At 45.3% G+C, this 24,852-nt stretch overlaps 1 protein-coding gene across 3 annotated transcripts in view; it reads right to left on the minus strand.

Annotated features, from left to right (window-relative positions):
* The window catches only part of Pdzd2 (PDZ domain containing 2), a 336,232-nt gene that overhangs the window by 152,843 nt on the left and 158,537 nt on the right, over positions 1–24,852 (minus strand). The window contains exon 1 of one of the 3 annotated variants that reach the window (XM_050139077.1): positions 20,015–20,807. The exons of the other annotated variants lie outside the window; for them this stretch is intronic. The gene's annotated coding sequence lies outside the window, so the exon portion shown is untranslated. Of the gene's footprint in view, positions 1–20,014; positions 20,808–24,852 lie in introns of those variants that run through there. 3 annotated transcript variants of the gene reach the window in all.

Consider the following 24,852-nt stretch of genomic DNA (forward strand, 5'->3'; position numbering starts at 1 on the left):
GCCTTCTGCATTTCTGCCTTGACTGTGTCCCCCTAACTGGAAATGGGTCTTTCTTTCTCTTTATTTTTTGTAAAACTCTACTATATTTTGTCAGATTCCTACTGGAAAATCACCTCCATTGTTCAGAAAGAACAATATGCAATTGATAGCAAGGACAGAGTGAGGAGGGAGGCCGTGTCTGCAGATCCCAGGAGTGGGGCCTCCCCACTGCCAAAGCCCTTCCTATTGGAAACATTGCCGTCCTACTGTGGATCTGCTTCCCCAGTAAAGGCAGGACAAGCCAAAATGGTGTGGGTGTGCGTCAGCTGGGAGGTCACTAAAAGAACCTCATTGGTGGCCTCTGTTGACACCCTGAGTCTCTCTTCTAGAGAGCGATTCTGGGCAGTTAATGCTCTGTGCATTTCTGAAGGCCGAGTCACTTTCCTAAGACAATCCCTACTCTGTCAGCCGATGCCTCTCCCTGCACACCATAGTCTATGTATAATCTCTCTTTGACTATTTAGATTCCTTAAACTCTGCCAAGTCCATGTTTAGAACCCTTGCAGAATTTTCAGAGCTCATGAGTATGGCTATTATACAGAAGTCCCCACTAGGAATGAGCCTGGCCCATACCAGCACATTAAGGATTCAAGCACAGAAGGGATGTGTGACTGAGTACTTGTACGGCTACAGCCATAGGTCTTGCACCCAGGAAGCATGCAGCAGATGTTCCCACGGTCTACTGGGTGCAGAAATACCTTTGGGCTCTCCTGCGGGGGTTACTCGGTTCCGACTTCATAAGAATGGAGGTCCACAGGGAGGTCCTGGGATGTGGCAAAGGGCTCGCATTTTTCAGCATCCTTCATAGAAGAAGATTGCTTCAGGGCATCTAATGGGCATTTGCCAAGCCACAGCTTCCAGAAGGGTGGGGGGGGCAAAGGGAGGAATTTCCCCAGCCAGCAGTCCTCACTGGAGGAGGAGGGAGAGAGGAAGGGAGTAGGGGAGATAGGTCGTGTGCGGGAGGAAGGAAGAGTGTCAGGGAGGAAGGGAGCACCGCTGGCAGATGAACATCCGGCAATCAAACCCTTGAGTCTACCAATCTTAGAGCCTGGTTAGCGTGGTGATGTATGTTAAACAAAGGTATCAGTAACTGCTTAAGATGTGTGTTCATGTCTGTGTGCTTCCTTTCCAACTAACTATTCTCTTCCCCCACTTCTTTCTGGATACAAATTGACATCGTGTCTGAGAACACAGCATTACCAGTCATTAACCAGTCATGGATTGCACCTAGATTTTTTTTTTTTTCTTTCCAAGACAGGGTTACTCTGTAGCTTTGGAACCTGTCCTGGAACTAGCTCTTGTGGACCAGGTTGGTCTCGAACTCACAGAGATCCGCCTGTCTCTGCCTGCCAAGTGCTGGGACTAAAGGCGTGCGCCACCACCGCCCGGGACACCTAGCTTTTCTTTCCATCACTGATGATTATGAGATCATTCCGCTCATGCAAGCCCACTCCTTTCTTCGAAAACTATCACACGGCACTTAGAGATGCAGGCTTAGCATGTTTTATTTATTTCTTCACTGATAAATGTTTAATTTTCATGTTGCCCCATTTCAAACCCTTCCAGAGGGAACATGTTCAAATGCTAGCATTTTACCAGCACGCATCTGGAGAGGTGAACCTCAGGTCAAAGGCTGTGTGTAATTTTAATAAATGCTGACAAAATACTGCTGACAAATTTTACTCTCACTGATGGCGTGTAGCTGCCCATCCCGCTAAGTAAATAGATTTGAGTGTATCACCCTTCAAAAGTTCCCCTAAGGCTAACCTTAGCACTAACACTGTCCACAGGGGATGCTGCAGAGATGTAGTAAAATAATAATAATAATGCTATGATTGGCATTGCCCTATTGCTGAGGGTCTGACCTTTTTATTTTGCCATCTGCATGTTCTCTTCTGTGACTTCCCATTTCCTAAGGCGTTAGTCCTCTGCACCCACACAGGTTCTATTTCCATGGATTCCACAAACCATGGATCAAAAATGTCCAGAGAGACCCCAGCTGAAGAGTTATTAGCAGTTAATGCTTGCTGGGGGATGGGAGTCATTTGTCTTTCCAGGGGTGTGGTTGCTATAGGCTGTCTGTAGTCGGAAGGATAGCCTCATATCCATGCACGTGCCAACAACACTAAATGAACTGAGTTGGTTATGAAAATGAGAAGGAAGAAAAAGGTGGAGGAAGAGGAAGAGGAAAAAGAAAAAGGAGGAAAGAGGACACGGATGAAGCAGAGGAGTTCTTCCTGGCTCCAAGAGCAGAGTTTACAGCTAGAGATTCCGTCCAATTCCCTCGGGTAACAAATAAAGAGACAGGAAAAGATCTGCTTGAGATGAGCCTGAGGCCGCCTAGCAGAAATAGAAGCAACCAGACCTCAGGGTCTTCAGCCTATGAAGCAGCCTAGGATTTCAGTTACAGAGGTTAGAGCAATTCTAATCTGATCTGAAAACATGACTGGGCACCTCATCATCTCCTCTGTTCACGTTTGTCCTATTAAAGAAAAACAAAGCAAAAAAATAAACTGATAATTTCATTCAAAAACACATTCAATAAGCATCCATCACCACTGCCCGGCTATTTATTAACACATTAACTTTCTGTTTCTCCACACTAGAATTTAAACAAAATGAGAGCAAGAAAGCTTGGCAGGGTTCCCTCTTGTGTCCCTAAGACCCCGGGGAGACAAACAAGCATCTTCCTCCTTCTAATTGGGTGCCAGTGACAAGCCAAAGACCAATACTACCACAGGCCAACTCAGAGACCCAAAGAGCTTACTAGGCTTATGTATAGAGCTCAGGTGAGGGGCTACATAAGGAATGTGGGTGACCCCAAAGCAGTAGTACCATGAAAAAGTCCCCCAACATAGATGGAGCCTCCTTAGTCTTCCATGGTCTGCACATTCTAGCCCCTCCAGAGACCACAAGGTCATGTGAGATTAGGCAAAATCACATGCACCTGCCTAGGAGGAGAAAGGGATGGCTGGAACCTCAGGTGAGAGTCCTGTGACCTACCAGCCTCTTGTTCTGTGTAGGATATCAACAGTCAATGAAACCAATCTTGGGCATCTCTCGTAAGCAGCCAGAGCTTTTCTGATGACGGTGACAGCTGTTATGTTTGGAGACTAGTGTTCTACAAGCTAGGCCTGCTATGATGGGTTTCAGTCATTGTTGCTGGTTAGCACTGTCAATTACCTCCTTTAAAACCACCCAAAAGCATAAAAAAAAAAAGCAACAGCAAATGATTCCATGGTGTTTGCCAGTACAATCTTTGTTAGATCAGCTGTCCATTGCTAGGTGGTCTAAAATATGGGACACAGTACTCCCAAGGACACCTTGCTGCCTCTGTGCCTCCTGTATAGAACCCCCTGGGCTTCTGCTGGTGGCTGGGCTTCACAAGAACCTGGCACTTGAGGACCCCATGGCAAAACCACAATAAGAGATGAGGCATTTGTTTACACCCGGAAGATGTGTCTTTGCCACGACACCTTTGATGAGTTTAATAAAGAGTTGAATAGCCAATAGCTAGGTAGGAGAGAATAGGCGGGATTTCCAGGGAGAGAGAGGAAGAGGAATCAGGTGCACGGATTTTTGCCTGCAAACTCAGAACAAGTCAGAAGTACCGACTGAGGAGAGACAACTGAGCCATGGAGCAGAAGGCAGATGAATAAAAAACAGGTTAATTTGAGTTATAAGAGCTAGTTGTGAAAAAGCCTAAGCTAAGGCCAAGTTTTTATAATTAATAAGTCTCTGTGTCATTATTCGTGGATTGGTGGTCCAAGAAAGTCCGACAAGAAAGATTGCTACGGTTTGTTTTATTGGTCAGGGTGGCTTGCAGAATCGTCACCTCTTATGATGCGTATTGGCACAGCCACAGTGAAGGGACAGACCCAGACTAAGAACTACTAAACATCAGAAAATATAATTATAGGACAAGAATTGTAAAAAAAAATGCATCATTAAAAGAATAAATCTAATTTACAAAGCAATCAAAATCCAATCATGATAGTGAATGTTAAATGGACCACAGGGTTGTAGGTAACTTTCCGCTGTGTGCCAGCAAGCCGCCTACCTACCGCTGTCTGAGACTATGGGAGCTCGTATTTACTCAGTCTGTAGCCAGGACATTCCCAGCTTCCATTTGGCCCCTTGAAGTCATAAAGCCCATGTTCTGGCCCAGGCCCACCACTCCAGGGAACAATAACCATCTAGTTACAGAGCTATGAATGTCCAACAGCCAATCAAAATATGGTTCCCGCTGATCAGATTTGGATCTTTGTAAATGAGGATACAGACTAAAGCCACTCTGGAAAAATACAAAAGAGAAAGCATTATGTGCATAGAATTTTGAATATTTTTTGATTTAATATCTTAGTTGAGAAGCCAGAGAGGCTGTGATAAAATAAATGGCAGGTAGAAGGCACAGGCGAGTTAGAGGACATAGGAGGTTCAAAGAGTCATGTAAATGTCTGGCCTCAAATTGGCCAAATCTGAAAAATCTCAGATTTTAGTATAAAAACAAAAAGGCCCATTACCATACTGGTCTTCTAAAACCAGACTTCTCTAGGGAAGTGATGTACAGTTTTAGAATCCCATCTTTAGTAGAAGCAAACTCAATTATGGGCTTGAATCATCTCAGTTTGGGCACTGAGAAGAGATGCAGGGGAAAACAATTAAAATGACCAGGACATCTCAGAGGAGAACTGTGAATTCGCAGGACATATATGGGCAGTCCCGCACTGACAGGAATTACAATATAAATGGAACCAGCATCAGCGAATGGCTATATATTCACAGGCCCACTGTCACAAGGAGCCCCAGCCACCATGCCTTCTGTGTCATAATGGATTTTACCTCTTAACCCATAAGGCAGGGTACCCTCTCTTTCTTTAGAAATTGTCTGCCAGATATTTAGTCACAACAACAGAGCAACTGTGCAGCCACCTATATGTCTTGGGGATTACATATATGGATAAGAACAACATGCTAATTCCTGCCATGACCTTTCATCTACTTAAATTTATCTTTTAATCCATCTCAAATTTTTCTCTAAAGTGAAGTAAAGATCTAATTATATGCTTTCTATGTGAAAGCCCCCCCCCCTCAAAATATATATCACTGGAAGAAAAACAGAAAAATTAGAGATTAAAAAAAAACTAGTCAAGTAGTTAACAGGAATGAAACCATTCATATGTCCAGATCTGAAATGAGACATAACAGAAAAAGTGGGGGTTGGTATGGTCTGATACCATCTGTGTCAATTAAAATGTATAAAATCGCAGTTTTATCTCCCAGTAGCACGTCCTTCTGAATCATCTGAGACCTAGATGGAAGGGGACACAGACACCATGGGCAAGTCTCTAGCCTCTCTTGTCCTGTGTGTGGAGCTTCAGCCGAGGACTATGCCACCAGTGTTCTCTTGAATTCCCAGCTTCTGGGCTGATCTCCAGATTGTGCAATTACTAGTCACTACAACTATGTAACATTTCCCAAACCTCAGTCTTTCGCTGTCTCCCCGATGTCCACACATATATAATATGTATCTACCTACATGTGTCTGTGTATATACAGAGAACCTGAAGGTGTTTATACGCACACTCCTCTTGCTCTGTGCTTCCAGAGAAATCTGACCTATAGACCAATATCATAAGCTTTGAGGCAGCCATACTCTGTTTAGTTAAAACAGCCCCAAATTTTGTAACACTGCTACAGGAAAGCTGCCTTGGGGAAGGAAGAGTCCATGATAAGATAGTTGACTGACATGTTGGGATTTAAAACATCTTGAGTTTATCTATGGGAAAATATATTTCGTGAGAAGATAAAATTCTTCAACGAGGTGGCTCCTTTCTGGACTTTTTCACTGTAGTTGAAATCTCCTTGCCTGACCATGAAGACTCTCTCTGACAAAATGCCCTGTTGAGAGGACAGATGCCCACACTCCCATGTGGGAGAGAAACAAGCCCCGAATGGAGTGTGTTCTGTCCTAAAACTGGAATGTTTCCTCGGGGAAATTCTCCTGCTTGCTGCACCGAAAGCATAGGTGGGCAGCATGAGACCGAGTCTTCTCTGTAGGGGATTTCTGCATGCCCGTGGCATTGCTTTGCCCATGCTGGGACCAGCAGCCTCTGATCTGGGCTGACCACATACAACAGTAACGGAAACATTCAATACATCTCCAAACACTGCCCATACCTAGATGCAAGGTGACCTCAGATATCAATCTCCTCCCTTCCTGGTGCAGAGTCCCTCACCAATTTTAGAGACGATGTATCTGGGTTAGTTTAATTTGCTACTTTTCTGTCCACTGTATTTTGCTTCGATTCTTGCAAACCATGAAAGTTCAAATGAGAAATGAACGAAATTACTGAAGCAATGATCCAAAGTGGTAATACATCATAAAAATGTTTCTTGACATCTCCACTGGATCAGAAGGTGACTCCAAATATAAATGATCTTCTATTGTCCCATTCAAAAGATAGCCACAGAAATTTGGGGATAAGTAGATTGAAGATAAATGAGGCAGATGAAAGAATCTATCACTGCGTATAAATATTCTATTATATTAGATTTACAGTCACATCTCTGCATAGTAATACAGAAAATTACATGCATATAAAGTGCATGCACAAAGATGTCAACATATAAATTAATGCCAATGGCTATACTGGTGTCCCGGACCTCTGGTTCTCACGCCATAGGGCTTTATTTAGTACCGCTGCATTTTCACACCTATGCCTGTGAAGAGAGTTTCATTCTGAGCTTCCCGAGACACACCCTCTTCACTTTGATCTAAGCTACTTAAATAAGAAGCTACTTAAATAAGATTCTTAACTTGCTCCATTTAAAAATGATCTTTAAAAGTCTTGTTTACAAAGAAATCCAACACTTGTTACTATGAGATCAGAGGCCCTGGAATATTCCTAGATTCTTTTTTTTAAAACCACACCCCCCAACACTTTAAAAATACTATTACCTCAATCGACCTCCTTTAGCATCTAACACAGTAATGACCAAGGTCACTTCAGACTAAAGTGTGTTCCCTAAACAATACTTTGATGTTCAAAATAAATTTAAGCGTAAGCTCTTCTCGCAGGAGGGGGGTGATTTGTTCAGACTTTAACGTGAGGTAGTGCTCTCTTTCCCCCATGGTAACCTTCTCATGGGGCAAGGCCACTATGTCTAAGCATGTGTGGTAAATGGCTCAACTTCATCTCACACAGCTCCCATCACCTGTCATTTTTCCTTAGCAGGCAGCCATGGTGACATGGCACAGGATTGTAGTGGGCTTTCTCAGGGTAGTTCTATGGAACTCTAGAGGAATCTAAAATATTGGGTGCTGAAGACCAAAAGGTAGACCTCTCACCAGACAAAGCCACGCCGAGAGCCACCAGCTTTCTCTCCTCTTCCTGGTTAAAAATAACCTACGCAGAGTAGCGTGAGGTTGTTGACAGTTGCAGAGTATTTGCTGAGAGTGGCCTCTGGGAAACCAGTGTTGGCATGAGTCCTACCCATGCCATCACTGCTTTCTGAAGGGGCTAGACTCACTCACCCAACTCCACCCTTAGGTACCCCAGAAAACAGAATTTGGAACTTGGAGTCAGTATCTGAGATCAGTTCCAGCACTGCTATCGGCACTGCCAATATAAATACGAGCCAGAAAGGGCCACAATGTAAGAAATTGGGAGATTTTTCTAGAATGTTCAAAAGAAGAGCCTAATATCAGGAGCGTCACCAGGAGCCATGACTGGGTCACCAACTGAAGGGGAATGACACAGTGGGAAGACTCCGAGTTGTACATGCTGCTCAGAGCGGTCGATGATTTCCCGTGGGGAGGGATGAGGACAGGAGGAGATGAGGAAGAGACAGATGATGAAAAATACTCCTGTGAGTCAGGAAGCAGAGGAGCCCCAAGTGCTAAGAACTGAGGACCATGGCTGGAAGGTAACTGCTGTTCTGGCTTGTACGGTGGTCCCTGCGGAAAGTCCGTAAAGCTACAATAAATACAAAAATAAAACAGTATATATGTTTTGAAGTTTGATAATTATAGCATAAAATAGAAAATTTGGGTCTGAAGACACGGCTCAGCAGTTAAGAGCACTTGATGCTCTTGCAGAAGACCCAGGTTCAGTTCCCAGAGTCCATACTGTGGCTCACAACCATTGGTAACACCAGTTCCAGGAGATCCAATACCTTCTTCTGACCTCCAGTGTCGCTAGGTATTGTAGAATATTGTTTTATTAAGGTATGTTACATTTGTTTATGTTCTGGAACATTTGTTTAATGATGTCGAGATGTGGTGTTTTGTCTATGCTGCATTTGTTTGACTCTGTCAAACTGTTATTCTTTGCCTGTCTCTAACAGTCTATAAAGAGCTGAACGGCTGATAGTGAGGCAGGAGAAAGGACAGGCAGGACTGGCTGGGAGAGAGTATAACTAGGAGGAGAAATCCGGAAAAGAAAACAGGAGCAAGAGAGCAATGAGAGGAGGATGTGAGGCGTCAGCCGCCCTGCCAGCCACAGAGTAAGAATGAATATAAGACAAATGGAAGCAAAAAAAGGGAAAAACCCAAAGCAAAAGGTAGTCAGGGTAATTTAAGTAAAGACAAGCTGGCAAGAAAGCAGGCGAGCTGAGACGCCAAGATTATAAGGAGGGGCGAGACTCTGCATGTGATTTATCTGGGAGCTGGGGGACAGAAAAACTAAGAGCAAAGAAGAAAAAGCAGCTAACAACCAGGCACATGTGTGGCACACACAGATACAAGCAGGCAAAATGCTCATACATATAATAATAGTAATGTTTTAAAGAGGATTTTTAAAAATATTATGTATACAACATTCTGTCTGCATGTATGCCTGCAGGTTAGAAGAGGGCACCAGACCTCATTACAGATGATTGTGAGCCATCATGTGGTTGCTGGGAATTGAACTCAGGACCTTTGGAAGAGCAGGCAATGCTCTTAACCACTGAGCCATCTCTCCAGCCCTTAAAGAGGATTTTTTAAAAGGCTAGAAACTTGCTTCATTTTCTTTGTGTTTCTCTCCACTAAGAATGCTTATCTTGATCCCAAGAGCATTTTATGAATGACACTGATTTGGGGTCCTTTTAATAGTTGGCCCTAAAGTGACAAAGAATGCAGAAAAAGAAGCATGAAGCCCCAGCGCAAGGGACTCAGGAATCACACTTTCAGAAAGCCACAAGCACAGCACAGTACTGAAGAGTTCACATGCTGTACCCTATTCAGTTCTTACACCGACTCATAAGGGTGTGGCCAACCTCATCTCTGCTCTGTAGCTGAGAAAACCAAGACAGAAATGCTACACAATCTTCTGTAATGTCTGCCAGCACAGCTAGCTTAGGAACACAAGACTTCTGAGACTCACACATCTTACAGAGACTCATGAATACAGTGTATCATCCCACCTGAGGGTGCCTGTACAACTGTGTGGATACAGTGTATCATCGAACCTCATACTACCTGTGTAACTGTATGTGGATACATTGTATTATCCTGCCTTTTAACACCTGTGTAACTGAATGTGGATACAATGTATCATCCTGCCTTTTACTACCTGTGTAACTGAATGTGGATACAATGTATCACCTTATGTTGCCTGTTTAACTGAATGTGGATACAATGTATCACCTTATGTTGCCTGTTTAACTGTATGTGGATACAGTGTATCACCCCCACCTTATACTACTGCTCTAAATGTATAGACAGTTCCTCCAAGCCTGTGGTCTAGATCTACAAAGGTGATACCAAGCTAAGCAAACACATGAGATCCTTAGACTTCCTTCCTTCTCATCTTCTCAGACTCAGGATTCACAGATGTGGGGCAAGGCTGCATCAGGCCTGCGGTTGACTTCCACAGAGGCAAGGGCAGCATGCAGAGCCGAGGTGTCATCTTATCTGTGCAGACATGAGCTTTCCTACAGTGGCCTACCTAGTTGGCTTTCTGTTTTTTTAGGAAAAGCTTTTTCTTGTTTACCTGAAACTAATTGAGACAATGAATTTCACAGTAAAGGGTTCTGGTTTAGAGAGACTAAGATTCCTTATGGCTTCTGTACCCATAAAAGCCAATTGTTCCTTCACAGATCTGCATGTGTATGTGTGAGTGTGCATGCGCACGTGCATGCACTTACGCGTGTGCAAATGCCCTCCAGGGGTAGCCTCAGCCAGCAGCTGTGACCTAGCTGATTGAGACCGCATCTCCTGCAGCAGAGTGCAGGAATCTGGCTCTCCTTAGCACAGCCTCTAACTCACCCAATCCAACCCCAGCACCTCGTACACCCACATAAAACGCTGCTCCAAGTTGAAAGTTGGTGGGGAGTTAAGTCCAAGAGTTGCTACGGATCAGTTTGAGTAGGCTCCCAGCAGTGAGCATATGGCACTAAGGCTGGAGCTTGCGTTGGAATCCACTGTCTGTATCCCATTAGGCTCTTTTATGAGCTCAGAGCATGACTGCCTGGTTTGCATTTGCCGCACAGAGGGAAGCAATAAGGGGCTGCAAGCAGGGCTTCTTTAAGGACACCTGGTGCAGGTCAGCCGCTGCAGTAGAAACACATAGATGACTGGGAGGTGTGACCAGAGCAAGATGGGAAAAGACCCTGGCAGGACAGTTGGGATACCCAGTCTGGCGGTTCTCCCTGCCACCTACTAAACCTGCTTCAGACAAAAGCTCTGAGCTTCTCAACCTGAACTTCACCTCAGAAGGAAACTGGATTAGACATGCTGTGGGAATCCCTTCTACTTCAATATTCTAGTATTCCAGTCCTTCATGAGAGCCCTGGTTCTGGAGGACACGAGCCTATGCACCTCACACAATGCATTACCAACATCTCCCAGGCCATTACTGACTGCACAGTGAACCAATACATACAGACAGGTTATGAAATCCATTAACACTCACAGACACATGATATCCACAAATCCTGCACTTCTCTCTGTACATTATTTGACCTCAGGAGTTATAAATTGTTATGACTTCTGGATGCCAAACATCATTATTAGATACACTTCTCTATATAATTCTCTTTACCCCCACCCAACCTGGGGCTTGAAATCTAATAGAGAAGAACAACAGAAATAAGATTATGAGAAACAACTCAGAAAAGAGACAGTTCCATTCAGATGTGGTCAAGCCAATGAGTTTGGTATCTTAGAGCCAGATTTGATAATTAAGACTAGTAGGGCCCTTTGGATATAGACTCAAAAGGGGTATTGCTGGGTCTTGAGGAAGGTTATTTTCTAAATTTTTGAGAAATCACCATACTGATATTTAAAGGGGCTGTACCAGCTTGCACTCCCACCAGCAATGCAGGAGTGTTCTCTTTACCCCACATCCTCTCCAGCATAAGCTGTCAGTGTTTTTGATCTTGGCCATTCTTACAGGTGTAAGATGGAATCTCAGAGTTGTTTTGATGCTCATTCATTGAGCACAAGGACATGTGCTCAACTATGTTCATAGCAGCATTGTTTGTCATAGCCAGAACCTGGAAACAACCTAAATGCCCCTCAACCAAAGAATGGATAAAAAAAAAAGGTACATTTACACAATGGAGTGCTACACAGCAGAAAATAATGACGTTTTGAAATTTGCACACAAATGGGTAGATCTAGAAAGCATCATATTGAGTGAGGTAATCCAGACCCAGAAAGACAATCATCATACGTTCTCACTTATAAGTAGTTTTCAAACATAAAGCACAGAAAACCAGCCTACATTTCACAATCCTAGAGAACCTAGACAATGAGGACCCTAAGAAATACATGGATCTAATCTACATGGGAAGTAGAAAAAGACAAGATCTCCTGAATGAATTGGGACCTTGAGAGAAGGTTGAATGGAAGGAGAGAGGAAGGGAGGGGAGCAGAGAAAAATGTATAGCTCAATAAAACCAATAAAAAAAAGATTAGTAGGGCCCAACACGGTGGCATGTGCCTTTAATCTTAGCACCTGGGAGGGAGAGCCAGGTGGTCTCTGTGAATTTAAGACCAGGATAGTCTTATAGTGAGTTCCAGGCCAGACAAGGCTACATAGTAAGACCCTGTCTTAAAAAAAGGAAAGATAGGGGCTGAAGAGATGGCTCAGTGGTTAAGAGCACTGTCTGCTCTTCCAGAGGTCCCGAGTTCAATTCCCAGCAACCACATGGTGGCTCCAAACCATCTGTAATGAGATCTGGTGCCCTCCTATGGCATGAGGGTATACAAGGAGGCAGAAAGTTGTATACATAATAGATAAATCTTTTTTTAAAAAAAGAAAAAATTACATCAGGAAGAGAAATGTATTGGTCAATGTCCAGGAATCAGAAACACACTGGAGGGTTGAGTTCAAAGAGTTTCCTACGGGGATAGTTTACAGAAGGGCCAGGCGAGGCACAGCACCCAGAGGTTGGCGTCTTCGCAACTGAAAGGCAAAGGGGAGAAGGGATCCGCATTACAAAACTAGATGGGAGCTGGAGCCATGAGCAAACTGCCGGTCAAGAGCTTGGATGAAACTGACTGTTGTCAGAACCTCAGCAAGTTTGGGAAGACCATGAGTGAGAAACAAACACTTCAACCCTCTCTAATCTTGCTTCCCATCTGCCAGTTGGAGTCCTATTGATTGGCTGGATCCAGCCAGAAGCAAAAGGCAAGGGAACCCAATGTTATAGATCAGAAACATGATTCTCCTGGTACAGAGGAAGCCAGAAAATGAATTTGGGGCCACGAGAGGGACAAGAAAGCCACACATGTCTGCCATATGCATCATGAATATGCAGATATATTTAGTACATGTTTCTCTGTTTCTCTATGTGTTTGTGTGTGGCATATACATGAGTGTGCAAGTACTTGCATCCATGCACACACATGCGGAGACAGGAACAGGATGTTGGCTTGTTTCTGTTATTGGTCTCTCCTTTACTGCCTTGAGAGTCTCTCGCTAAACTTGAAACTGAGTTTCAGCAGTGCTGGGGTTACAAGTTCACAGTTGTGCTCAGATTTTTATGTGAGTGCTGGGGATTTGAACTCAGGTCCTCATGCTCCAGAGCAAGTGCTCTTACCCATAGAGCCATATCTCTAGCCCAAGATAGACATGTTTTTGCTTTTTCAAATATTATGCATTGTGTGAAAGGAATAACCATATGATGAACCTAATGGAAGTATCAAGAACTTCTGCTACATCACAGATGTACTGAGTTTGCTAAAAACAAGAACTTGAAGTAATTTGGAACACTTTTTAATAGTCTAAGGCATAGTGTATTTGTTTATAAAATACCAAAAAAGTGTTTATAAATGACCAAAAAAGTGAAACTGTCAAGACACCCACCCAGGCAAAATCATCTCATTTTTCTTTACCTTCTATCCCTATGAGCCCAATTCCAAAGATATCAAACTTCAAAGTTTGCACAGTAATGCGTTTTTTCCACTTGTATTTTCTATCGGCTAGCAATTAAGAAAAGAATCTCAGAGGTCAGCCAAAAGTTGCAAATAATGAATGAGTTTGATATATTATCTCTAAATTGAAAAGTGCAATAAGACGTGTTATGAGAAAAATACCTGGAAAATGGCTCTTGGCAGGACGCATTTCAGGGATCAATATCCCAAACAGCAACTCTCTGCCAACTCATGCTTAACTTTCAACAGGGGCCCCTGGAAACAGTCACAAAAATATTTGTGTTTCCCAGATGCCATGCGCTTTTATGCAGGGTTCTAGTGCGAGCAATGGGAATCTGGAACTTGGAGGAAGGAGAAGTCATCTCCTAAGCGTAGTGTGTGGGGAGGCAGAGAGAAGTCAGAAGGATGAAAAGGAGGATACATGCTTGTAATTCCAGGACTTGGCTGTTGAAGGCCAGGAGGGTCAGGAGTTGGAAGCCACCCAGCTAAGAGACCCTATCTCAAGAAACAAAAACAACTAAATGTTGCATGGTCACCTCTCAAGAGATCTCAGATTTTGTAACCCATACTACGGTTCTGCACAATTCTCTAGGAAGAGCTAGATAAATTAAGGTCTTTGATTCTATGAAGAAAATATGCTGCCGTTAAAACATCAATGAGTTTATAGTATTAAAAAAATCCTTGTGTTTATTCATTCACAACAGTGTCTGAATTCCCTCTGAACACCACAGACTGTATAAGGGTGTTTAAGATACAATGAATTCCACAGTGGAAAGCTCTGCATGGAGTGGGCTCTGAATGAAGCCGACAACGGGATCTCGGCACCATCATTGAAGCACTGACCGCCTTGAACCATTTCTTTAAATAGCATGGCTCCTTGGGCAATGGGGATAAAGAATATCTTCATAAGATCATTACGTAGGGCTGGCAAAAGGGCTGTGTGGCTAAAATTTGAGTTCCATCCTAAAGCCTACTTTAAAAAGCCAGATTTGACAGCCTACATCTGTAACCCTAACGTTGGCTCCTGCAGTAAAATGGGAGGCCAGAAACAAGGTGGGAGAGAACTCACCCCGAAACGTTGTCCTCTGACCTCACGTGTGCATTGTGGCATGTGCCAAAAGTTGTCCTCTGACTTCACATGTGTGCTGTGGCATGTGTGCACCTCCCATCCCCCAACATACACACATTAATAAATTAAGAAACATTAAGATCCTCGTGTAGAGGAGGTAAGCCCATACAGGTGCCTTGGCAGGGACTAAGCATTCAGAAAATCTTCACTATTATCACAGTGGGAAGCACTCTTCTTCCTTATAGTCCTGCTTTAACAAGGCACACGGGTATAACCAGGACAGCGGTGGTACAGAGACTTCTGCAATGAAGGGGCTGCCCTTCTGGCTGGGTTTCTGAGCAGGAATGGAATTGCTCAGACAAGCTCTTCATTCATAAAAATAGAGAGCGTCCCTGCCACTTGAGTCAAACCAGAAAACACAGAATGGTGGTCTGTTTTCTCCTCCGTTGTATTCTTCCTACACTGCCAAGCCCTTCCAGAGTTTATATCATCTTTAAACACCCCCAAGTCTGCAAAGCAAATAACAAGTCCAGAAGACAAAGGAAATCCTGTGGTGTGAAACCAGGGGTAGGTTAAAATTGGCCCTTGGCTTTTGAGTTAGACTGTTCTAGGTTTCCTCATTCAAATGAATCTTTACTAGGTTTTATTGCAATCTGCAAAGCCAACAACAACAATAAACCCTCTCCCTACTCCCCAAGTGTCTCAATTGTTACTGTTACCTTTGGAGTGGGAAAAGAATTAGGTTATTCTTATCTGTTGGCAAAAGTGGCTGAGTTGAGAGGAACCCAACTTGGTATCAGTAGCAGAATAAAATGAGGAAGTGGGCTGCTCCCATCTGAGCCTGTGGTTTCCCTAACTCCTTTCAGAGATAAGGTGATTTATGAATAAATCTCCACACCTGTATCACTTTGGTGACAAATGCTACGAAACCTTGACTCAAAATGGCTTAAGGGGGTGAGGAGAAGGCCGGGTTCCAGCCAACTTTTCCAGCTCTCTGTAACGGCTTTCTTCATTACGTTCCCCTCAGGTTGGAGGCTCAAGGCCAGGGGTTGCAGACAGCTAGATGTGGAAGACAACAAAAGACTGCTATTTTGTATCTTTCTGTAAGAAATGAACAAACTCCACACAGATCTGTTTTCACACCTCATCGCCCAAGCGAGTCCTTTTCTCTATCCCACTCTGGGTTGTGGATGAAAGAGCCCTGACGGGACAGGTTGAGAGCATCTGAGAGAACAGCATTTCTAAGTCCGCACGATTTTCCCACCACTCATTAGGAGACCGGGAGAGGACTGGAGATACAAAGGCACAGGAACGTGCTTCACAGAAATCATGAACACGGAACCTTGTAAGCCAGAGCATCAAATACTCAGAAAATACCCTTTGCCCCACGCTCCAGCCAGTAACCGACATTCAGTTCCAAACCACTTAGCCAATAACCAACCCATTCAGCAGAGCCTAGGGCCCCTTCAGGTACAATGTACAGGTACAACTGTGAGTCTACTCCAGCTGGTACCTGTAGGGGTGGGGCATAAACACAGGAGAAGGAACTGAAGAAAATCTCAGGGCGAAGCTGGGAACATCAGGCAGGGACTACACACTGATGGCTGGATGTTTAAAAGCTTGCAAGTTAAGCTAGGCTAAAGCAAACGGGGGGGGGGGGGGGGGGGGGGGGGGGGGGGAGTGTCTGCAGCAGGTTTGGGAAGGGGACAGGCACATAAACTAGCAGTAACAAACTGCCAGTACCTGACTTCCAATGAGAACAAGCTGATCTTAGCACAGCCTTGGGGAAAAGCCTGGAAGGCTACTTACTGGCCTTCATCCCCAGCATCCCCAGGGACCCCTACGAAGTAGGAGTACCAACCAGACAGGGGTGCCCCCAAATGTAGGTAGGCTGGCCAAGGGTCAGTATATGAAGCCACGGGATCCCCGCCTTCACTCTTCTCTTTTCTCAGCTGCATCAGAGCAACTCTAGATATGGAACCAGACATGGAATCGCCCTATTGAAGCTGGTGGGTGAGGGGGCACCAGTAAATGGGAGAAGAGAAGGTCTCCGGAGCAAATGCTATAGCTCTTTATTCCCTTCAGAATGCCACTGCCAGAGAGTCCCCCTCTCACAGAGACATCTCTCCACCTAGGCAGTTGCCTAAGGGAAGTGCGTCTGTTGGACAGAGTTCTCCATTGACACCACCAGCCAGCGAGTCTTCAGTGGAGGCCTTGAGATGCGCTTTCAAGTCACTTGAAGAGCTTAACAATTACTGGCTCCTGGCCTCGGCAAGCTCCTACGCCGTTCAGTTACTGTGCAAACACATACGGAGAGTGTACTTGTGCCAGGCATTGGTGTGTTTGGAGACACTGCCCTGGGTCCCCTCAATAAAAAGAAAATGTTCCTCGGAATCAACCCCAGCGGTTCAGACTTTCCAATTAGCATTTCAGAGATGGGTCAAGGATCATCAAACACGTTAGGAACGCCTTTACCATGGAAGAGATTAAAAACCAAAACAAACAGCTAAGGGGAAATGAGAGGAAACAGGAACAATGCAGGGAGGAGAGAAGGTCTTCAAAGACGCTGTCCTGAGGATGGTGGAGTGGAGAGTCTTTTCATCCCTGAGACAATAGCAGGAGGTTATTCTAAGACAGCTTGGAATCCTAAGCAGCTCTTGGGATTTAGAGATTTGAGGGCTGACGTAAAAATGGGATATATGGTCTGGAGGATAAAATGAGGAAATTTCCCAGGAAGCAGAACTTTTAAAAAAGGAAGCAGGAAATACAATAGAATGAAAAGAGTTTAATAATCCAGTCCATAAAATCTTCCTCTAAATTAATGGTGCTTTAGAACAGAGAAAGAGAACTCTTATTAAAAAAAAACAACAACAACAACCAAAAAAAACCAAAAGCCAAAACAAAACAAAAACTCTAGAAAAAAAAAAACTGTTCAGAGCCAAAAGTCTAGGACGAGCAACACTTTCCTGATCCAAAGGGAAAGGGATTTATTTCCACTGTGGAGTTCAAACCTAGCTCAACCCGACAGTCAGCGCTGGAGGCTCTCAAAACACTGACTTCATATGTCTTCTTGGGCACTTATGAAACAGAACATACACGGCAAGGCTGGGGGGTTGGGTTCAGATGGTAAGGATGCCCATGAGAAAAAAGGCGCAAAGCAGCCCCAATTCGGTGACACACGGGCACACTGTGATGGCTTAGTTCCTTCCCCTTAACTTAAAACACTCCTGTACTCTTTTAGTTCATTGTGCCCACTGGCAAGTGAGTCTCACTGCTAAGGCACACGGTTTTGCTCAAGGGTGGCAAACTCTGGGTGCAGTTGGAAGAGGACAGGCTGTGCAAGAAAAGATGAGCCACAGAGCAGGCAGGATGCTCCCAACACTTAAGATGGGTAGGCTATGTTGAAAGTAGCTGTCCTTGGGGCACAGGAATTGGGGCTGGAGAGGGGTAGGGGAATGATGGCTGTCCCAGTAATAAGTGATTCTGGGACTGAGTGTGGTGGGTGCATACTGTTAATTCCAGCACTTGGGAGGCAGGAGCCAGTCTGGTCTATACAGCCAGCTTGAAGCCAGCCAAGGCGACACACTGATGCACAGTATCAATCAATCATCAATCAGTGACTTAAAAATTACTGGTGAGGGTACTTTGATAAAGGATAGCTTGGGCTTCCAGCTGGATGCTGGAATAAGAATCAGAAGTCACACAAGAATTGGCAAGAGTCCAACCAACTCCCTTGAGCACACACTGAAGAAGGCAGGTCATATTTGCCAGGACAAAGCTCTGGAGAAATGGTATCCCACTGAAGGCAGGACTGAACAGCATGTCCAGGGAGACAGGGAGGAAGGAGAACCCAACTCTGCAGGGTGAGGGACCTGGGAGCATCCAGACATTAGCAGCAACAGAGGCTGAGGGGAATCTACCATGTGTGATAGGATGCTGGGTAGTTTATGGTGTGGCTGCCTCTCCTATACTAGCTTCCTTCCACTTTGGACAAGGGGCAGGGCTGTCTAAGTGGACTTCCAACAGCTACAGTTAAACCTAGCAGAGCAGGCTCAGAGATTGGGGCAAACCTTAGGAACCGAGTCCATATTGGTTTCCCCCAACACTTTCCTCCCAATATCCCATTTCATTCTGGCTGGGGTCCATCTAGGAACTTTGGGGGATGGGTGGGCATGAGACAGGGTTTCTCTGTGTAGCCCTGGTTGTCCTGGAACTTGCTCTGTAGATCTGGCTGGCCTCGAACTCAGAGATCTCCCTCCCACAGGTGGATTGAAGGCACGCATCACCACTGCCTGGCTAATTCTTTTCTATCCAATCCAACAGAGCCTCCATTCACAAAGCTCCGAATGTCACCCCAGGGTACCAGAGCCATTCCTAGAGCCAGTGTAGGTAATGACTGGCGGTTTGAGAATCTTGAATCGTAACTTTTTACTTCACCTATAATGTGAGTTTGGGATTTATAACAGTTACAGTGCTGTGTTTTATAAATTATGCACCCTGTCATATTCAACTCCACCCATTTTGTGCAAAGAAAAACACTTTGTATTCTTAGGAACACATTCTCTCTGGGGCTGGAGAGATGGCTCAGTGGTTAAAGATCAGAGGTCCCGAGTTCAATTCCCAGCTACCACATGTGTGGCTCACAACCATCTGTGATGGGATCTGATTTCCTCTTCTGGTAGTGCTCATATACACAAATAAACCTTAAAAAAAAAAAAGCTTTTCTCTGAAGATGACAGCTTCCTCCCCTTTACTCTTACCACTTGAAGTCACTTCTCTTAGTACTTCTCAACTGCACACTACAGCAGGACAATGTGATCCAAAACACCATCTTCCGCCAGAGATAGTTCACAACTATATTATAATCTAGCACTGCAGCCTTAGGTAGGGGGATCGCCACAAGTCTGGGGCCAGCCTGGGCTCACATACAGAGGGAGGCCCTGTCTCAATAAAGCCAGACAAACACCCAAAACAGCAGCAATAAAAACCTATCCTCTTCCCAAGCATCCTTCCTTTAAAAACAAAAACAAAAAAAAATCTTTTAACTTCTGGGTAGCTCAATCACAACAGTTTGTGCATCGGTGAACAGGGTTATTGTCCAAGCACACTGTTTAGTAATTTGGGGCAAAGATCTGTCCCCAGAGGAGATGGCAGCCTTGTGTGTGGAAACATCCACACAGTTCCCTCTGGGAGAGGGAACGGCTTTGCTCTACCAAAGGTAGAGCTGACCAAAGGCCAGGAGAAAGTCCAAGGCCAGTAGAACTGACACCTAGACGGCTTCAACTGCAACACACACCACACTGACACCACACACGTTGCCTCCTTACGTCATTATTGACAAACCAGTTCCAAATCGCTCCTCCCAGTGAATACAAAACATCTCAGAGAAGCAAACCCCCAGTAGGAAGTCACAAGCTAGGCAGGTAGCTGCTCATTCTGGGAGACTGTGGATAAATTCCCATACTGGCGGATCCAACCTCACTAAGCAACCTCAGTGTGGATCACATCGCAAGGCCTGGGTTTTCCCGTTAGATTCTTACCTCCAGTTTTGAAGTCACTGCTGGAAGCTTTCTCTCAGACCTCTTTCCTCAGCCACTCCGGGAGCCTTGGGGGCAGGACAGCTGGCCCCCGGGTAATCCGCTGGGGCTGAGCCGAGCAAGCCCCAGAGACCCGTCATTAGCCGGAGCACCTGCTGGCAGCCGGGGACGCGGGGAGGGGAAGGCTTCGCGGGGACGCTGCCCTCTCCAAATCCCTTAGGCTGTCCCGTGGTCCCGAGCCTCAGCTCCTGCAGGACGTCGCCAACGCTCCTCCCTGCGGGCTACGGATGTGCGGGAGGACCCCTCCCTGCTCGGCGGGTGGAGGGGGTTATGAAAAGGCTGTAATGCAATCCCAGCCCGACTGCTCACTTGTCAAAACTCCACAGCATTCCAGAGTCCTTTCCCCTTCACCCGGTCCTCTGCAGGGAAAAGGAAACCGCCCCGAGGGTTGCATGGAGTTTGGGGGTTTCTCTTTCAGACACTTTTGTTTACATCTCGTGTGCGGGAGCTTCCTGCTGTGAACTGGGACAAACGCTCCCTGACTCTCCCGGCACCCAGTACTCCCACCCTGGCCGAAGTTCTACACTCTAAGAAGCTGCACCTCCAAACATAATTCATTTCATAACTACTCCGCTTCACCGTCCGCAGAAACCTGGCTTCTTGTTGGGGCGAGAGAGCCCCCAACTAAAATCACAACTATCCTACCGGGCGGGATGTCAGGGAACTTTCCAGAGACTCCAAATCAAGATTCCTTCTGCTGCAATAACCAAATTCACCAACCCTGAATTACAATCGCCAGTGACTGCACGGTTAAAGCATTTCCTTTATACCTTCTCCGCTCGCCTGCCCCTCCCACCTTCTGCGGGGCTCAGTCAACAAGTCATCCCCGAGAGGCCCGAAAGGGCTTGGGCGGCGCAGCCATCTCTCCAGCTGCAAACTGACGAGGAAGCCCGACCCAGGAGCCCAACTTGTTTATGTCACACCCACCGAAGGCTTCCTGTCTTAAATTAATGAGAATGCAAGAACGACTTGAGGAAAACAATGTTTGCTTTTCTTTAAGTAGGAGAGAAGGCTGAGGGGAGACCCCGCCCCATCATTCCATTGCTTTTCAAAACTCCAATTGTATTTTCTGCGATGTTTCCATTCCTAACACTTGTTGAAACGTAAAAGCACGGCTGTGCCAAACCTCAAACCATTAAGGAACTGCTGCTCAAACAAAACATATTTCACCTGGTTCTGGAGGGCTCCAACTTGGTGCTCCCAGGCAGAGTTGAGCTAGGGATATAGAGAGCTCCTGAGGTTAATTGAAGGAATGTTGGCACAAACAAGCTCACTGCAGCCCGATGCCTCCCCTCCTGGGACTTGCGCAGACAGGCACACACCCTCCCAGCTCCTTGGTTTGTATCAAAATCTTGCAGAGTTCCACTTCATCCTGTGTCTTCAAGCTATCAGGCTCTGCCTAGACATCCGGCAGCTCCTGAGAGTAAATGAGCTTTGCAACCGACAAATCTTTTGGAATTCGATGCAATTAATTATATTGGAGGAAGCAGGAGAAGGCTGCAGTTCCCAGTACCATTCCCGCCCCTGGGGTGGGTAATTAGAGCCTAGGAGAGGCCAACCCATGTCAAGCCAGGGCTGGAAATCTGCCCACTCCCAGAAGCTGCCCAGGACCACACGGTAAATAATCGCCAGGATTACCAGCCCTCGGATTACCCCTCCCCCAGTCGCTTCAGCTTCATTCAGAGCAGTATAAGGAAAACCGGAAAAAAGGCAGGAATGCCAGGTTGTGGCAACCCTTCTTTGACAGTTTCACAGTCAAAATGGGAGTCCCAGTGGCCAACACCACCTGGTGGAGGGCCCAGGAACATTGCGTGTGTCCGGGAGGCTCGCTTTGCTGGCCAGTTCCTTCAAAGACCTGTGCTTTCAGAAGAGGCTACTTTATCTCTGCTCTTAACAGAAAAGCGTCTTGCTTCCAGGCAACAAAACTTTGTGAACTCTTTCCATTCGCAATTCCTTTCAGCCTGAGAAACTGTTACGCAACCTTGGATATGTGAGTGTATAAATGAGACAAACCAACCAAACACACGCTGGTAATAAAGCATAAAGAAGCTGACTTAAATCACTTCTTTCACATACATGTCATTTTATCATTTATTAAAGATGAAAGCAAATCGGTATGATATAGGAAGATGCCGGTTTATTTTTTACATAAAGAACTAAATTTTGGGTGGAAAATCTGGTATTTCAGGACATAGGGTACCCTCAGTATTTTCCAGAGTTGGTTGATATTTTGTAATTGTCAGCTGAGAATGCTGTTCACATAAATATCAAGACAGGCAAGGTGGAGCAAGCCCTTAATCCCAGCACTTGGGAAGCAGAGGCAGGCAGAACTCTATGAGCTTGGGACCAGCCTGGTCTACATAGTAGTTCCAAGCCAGCTAAAGCTATGTAGTGAGAACCCGGTCTCTAAAATTCAAAGCCAAAAAATGTCATTTTCTACTACAGAAGTATGTTTAAGACCATTTCAGAAGTTGCTAGAAATTCTGTCCTAGTTCCAAGTCAGTATTCATTTAATGATTTTTATGAAGCTCAATTTAGCAACGTAAACTGAAGGTTTTAAAACCAAAGACTCTAATGGAATCCAATCTATTGGATAAACTAGCTTGATACTTATGTTCTGAGAAATGACATAGGAAAATCTTGCCTATTTTCTATAATTGAATTGTTACATTTCTAGACAAGCAGGAAGCTTTGTGCAGTCAAAACCATAGTTCGTAACAAACAGTGGAGGTGTTTCGGCAGAGTCGCTGTGTGGCACAATGACACACGCACACAAAGTGCTCACGTTGTCACGTTGTATGGTGTGAACTAGAATGTGGGGCTGGGGAGATACGTCAGTTTGTAATGTGCTTGTTGTCCCAGGAAGGGGCCCCGAGTTTGACCTCGAGCACCTATGTAAGAAAAGCAGGAGTATCTGGCAGTGGTGGTTCCAGGACAGCCAGGGCTGTTACAAGCAGACATAGTGGCATAAGTGGGGCTGGAGACCGACACAGGAAGAGCCCTGGGGTTTGATGACCACCCAAGTATAGCCTGATAGGCAAGCACAGGCCCCAGTAAAAGACCCCTAAAAATACCCATTTGGCAAGCTCCAGACACGCGCACACACATGGTAGGGTGGGGGCAGTGGTAGGGTTGGAGAATACCAAAGATAACACTAAATTTGCAAGATGCAACACAGGCCACCACTTCAGATTCTTAATAGATTTGATACTGAATTTCTGTTTGGCTATGAACATTAGAAACCTTTTGCTATTCCATTTTCCCCACTGCCCCCACATTCTGTTATGACTGGGCCATGACCCACAGTTCAGGAAGTTGGGGTATCACGGATGTTAATGCCCCCTCCCTTCCCTTTTCCAGCTCTTCTGCCTCGGGTGGACATCCCGGTGGGTACACTAACATCCCTTCACACGACACCTCAGTATCTAAGAAGTTTCATGGAGCTAAGCTTGAATAATCGTCTGATCAGAATTCCAATAGTGTCTTTTCCCTTTGGGGTGTCTTTCTGGTTGAGTGCCGTGTGTCAGCGTCTAGCTTTTCCATGACTTCAACCCGGTACAGAAGTTATGATAGGTCAATTTGTGCTGTTTAAAGTAGTCTACGGATTCAAGGATAATGCAAACAAATAGCCCTCTTCCCCAGTGAATATCAGTTCAGGGTGTGTATGGGGGGGGGATTAGCAATTTGTCCACATCTGCATAATGTCTCAATTTCAGGAAAGCTTTGGAAACATATGACATTCTCATCAGACTGTCAGAAAGATAGGAACTAGCCTGTCTTTCCCTCCCCAGGCTCCACTCCTGGCTGGAAAAGAGATCAATGGCTCAGTAAACAAAGACAGACTTCAAGTGTGCACCATGATTTTTATCTCGGGTCTGGTTTCAATAATACTGGAAATCTTTCTGCGGACACCCAGAGACTACGAATAGCGCGGATCCAAGAGGGAATCGCTGATATGTTAAGAAAACCCAAAGCAGCTTCAACACATTAAGGAAATGGCTCATTAAAGACAGTTTGGGAGTTTGGGGGTTTCAGCGTGATGGCTGATTACAGAATTGTATCCTCGGGGGTGATAATCAGTGGGGACAGACGCAAATGCGCTTAGTGTCTCGATTCAAGGCAAGCTGAAAGGGTAGCGATCAAAGCGGGTCATGCACTGACTAAGAATCTTCCTGGTGGATTGACAGGAACCAGGAACACGCTACTAGGATGCTCGCAATGGTAGAGAGCCACCATAAAAGTGAAGCGTGCCATGGCTCACGTTATCCTGTGATAACGAGTTTGACAGCAGACACGCTCTTAACCAGGGCACGTGTTCGGTCTGGGGTCCTTTATTTAAAAGTAGATGCGGAGACGCTGGAAAAGTTCCAAAAAGAGAACCAAAATGATTAAGGAGACAGAAAAACAGAACCCATGAGGCAAGGTTAAAGGACCTGGAGTTGTTTAGTCTGTGCGGAAAAAGTGGCCCAGGCAAACTTAACAGTCTTCTCCTATAAAGAGGATGCAGGCCAGCTGTTCCTCATCTCCTCAGAGGACAGGAGAGGTAAGAGACTAAATACACTGTTAAAATGTGGGTTAGATATCAAGAAGGCTCGCTTATCCTAATACAGACCAGCTTAACATAAGAAGAGCCTCACATTACATCACTGGTAATCTTCGCTTACCCACTGCCGTTCTTAGCAAGTCCTGCAGGTTTAGGCAGAAGCCACATTGAAGAACGGGCCCCCATGCCGTCCCAGAGCTGCAGTGCTTCCCAGTTATCCCATCGAATGTGACAGCAA

This window comes from Alexandromys fortis, unplaced genomic scaffold (genome assembly GCF_014885135.2).
Source record: "Alexandromys fortis isolate MF-2015 unplaced genomic scaffold, M_Fortis_MF-2015_v1.1 scaffold_37, whole genome shotgun sequence".
NCBI lineage: Eukaryota > Metazoa > Chordata > Mammalia > Rodentia > Cricetidae > Alexandromys > Alexandromys fortis.